We start from the raw sequence: 2,563 nt of genomic DNA, 5'->3' as shown, positions 1-2,563 counted from the left end.
AGGAGGAGGAGGAGGAGGAAGAAGAAGAAGAAGACAACGACGACTACAGTGAGTGCCTGGAGCTTTGGGTGTAATCAGTTGGTATAATGCTAGCCCAGCATGCACCCAAAGCCCTGGCTTCCATTCCCAGCACTGTATAAACTAGGCATAGTAGCACTATAGTAGTCTATACACTCCTAGCATTCAGGAAGTGGATGCAGGACTGGAAGTTCAAGGCCATCTTCACCTACATAGTTGAATTCTAAGACAGCCTGGTATATAAAACATGGTTTCAACAAACACACACACACACACACACACACACACACACACACACACACACACACACCTCTCCCAAAAGGTTCAAAGGCAGGCTACATTTAAGTTCTAAGATTGTATAGAATAGTTTCATGTCTTCTTTGCACAAGAGCACACAATGTATTTTGTGAAAGGCACAAATAAAATGCTTGAGTACGGCTTGCAGATAGAACTTTTTGTCTTTCAAACAAAGGCTTTTTCTTTTCTGTATGATGTGATGTATGCATAGGGCTTTCACTTTTATTCTCTTTTTAAAAATACTTAAATTAGGGGCTGGAGAGATGGCTCAGTGGTTAAGAGCACTGGCTACTCTTCCAGACGACCCAGGTTCAATTCCCAGCAACCGCATAGCAGCTCGTAACTATTTGTTACTTCCATTCCAGGGCATCTGACACCTTCACACTATCATGTAAACAAAATGAACATAAAATGAAAACAAATCATTAAAAAAGATAAAAAAATGACAAATAAAAATTAAAAAATACTTAAAAAAAAACTGTAGCTAGGCATGGTGGTATACATGTTTAATCCCAGCATTCTGGAGGCAGAAGCAGGCAGGTATGAGTTTGAGGCAAGCCTGGTCTACAAAGTGAGCATACGATAGCCAGGACTACACAGAGACACCCTGTCTTGAAGAGCCACAAACCAAACCAAAACCAACCCAAATCAAAACATGGAATCAAGCATGATGGTGAATTACAAGTTCTACTTCATAAAACACGGGACTAGTCCCTGGCTTCTAAATAACCGTCTCAATTTAACAAGGCCAAAAGTAAAAAAGGGTGGTGGCATGACCAGGCCTCAAAGCTGAATATGACGTCATAGCTGCTTCCAAAACTGAGTGGACCCACATGCCTATGTGGTGGCCACAGTTATCTCTCATTAAAGTCCAGTCTTCTCAGATCTCTAGGTTTTATGAGAAACAGGCTGGATAGCACAAATCTTTTAAACATTACTTAACTATTAGTGAGGTGCCAGGGGTAGGATCTGGAACTTCACACATGCTGGGCTTCACACCACTGAATTTCTAATTCTTTTAGGTTATTTATTTTGTGTACGTGAGTACACTGTTGCTATGTTCAGACACTCTAGAAGAGGGCATTGGATCCCATTACAGATGGTTGTGAGCCTTGAACTCTTGTTTCTACTGCTTTTCCATCAAGTGTTGGGATCACAGACATGTGCTATCATGCATGGTTTATTTGGTGCTGGAGATTGACTTTAGGGCTTTAGGCATGCAGGATAAGCATTACCAGTAGAGTTTTACCCCAGCCTAAATTGTCATTTCAAAGATTTTGTTTTGCTGGGTGGTGGTGGCGCATGCCTTTAATCCCAGCACTTGGGAGGCAGAGGCAGGCGGATTTCTGAGTTCGAGGCCAGCCTGGTCTACAGAGTGAATTCTAGGACAGCCAGGGCTATACAGAGAAACCCTGTCTCGAAAAACCAAAAAAAAAAAAAAAAAAAAAAAAAAAAAAAAAAAAGATTTTGTGTTTTGTTTTAAATGTATGTATGTATATATGTGTGTGCACAAGCATGTATGTGCATGCATGTGGAAGTCAGAGTCTACATATGAGAGTTGGTTCTCTCTTCTACCATATGGGTCTGGAGATTGAACTCCTGACTTGAGGCTTGGCAACAAGTACCTTTATCAGCTGAGCCAGCCTTCTGTCCCTAGTATAAACTCTTTTGTTAACACAGAGCACTAACACAGAGCAATGGCGGAAAGGATAGCGGAGAACCAGCACCATGTCAGCTCTCATTGACTAGCCTATTAGAATACTCAGCACAAACACATGACTTGAGAGTATGTTGCTGTTTCAGTCCCTCTGGTGCAGTTATTGAGATGGACAAAGCATAAATAAGTCACAGGGGAGAAATATCCTTGATAACATTAAAACCCAAAACTTTGTTTCTCAGTGATTGAGACTGGCTACACTTATGATGGGAAATCCAAAATCATGAGTAATTCACACTGAGGCTTTCAGATAACGTCGTGGAAGTTATTGATTGTAACTTCTAAAAAAATAAAATAAAATAACAATTTAAAAAAATGTGGTGTTAGCTTTTTTAAAAGTTGTAGAATACTGTATAAAAAATACTGTGAAAAAGTTGAAAATACTATGCTTGTTTTGACAAACAAATTAAACTGTATTTAAAGCAAAGCTCTGAGTTACTGGTGGTTATTAAGGGAATCAGTAATCTACTTCCAAAAAGCCATAGGAGAGCTGCACCTGGTGACATACACCTATAATCCCAGTTGCTTAGG

General features: G+C 40.0%; 1 protein-coding gene across 2 annotated transcripts in view; it reads right to left on the bottom strand.

Annotated features, from left to right (window-relative positions):
- Chic1 (cysteine rich hydrophobic domain 1) overlaps positions 1-2,563 on the bottom strand; it is a 39,295-nt gene that overhangs the window by 18,899 nt on the left and 17,833 nt on the right. The window lies entirely within an intron of this gene.

Source organism: Mastomys coucha, chromosome X (genome assembly GCF_008632895.1).
Source record: "Mastomys coucha isolate ucsf_1 chromosome X, UCSF_Mcou_1, whole genome shotgun sequence".
Classification (NCBI taxonomy): domain Eukaryota; kingdom Metazoa; phylum Chordata; class Mammalia; order Rodentia; family Muridae; genus Mastomys; species Mastomys coucha.
The sequence above is the reverse complement of the archived record's forward strand: the minus strand, read 5'-3'. Positions and strand labels throughout refer to the sequence as shown.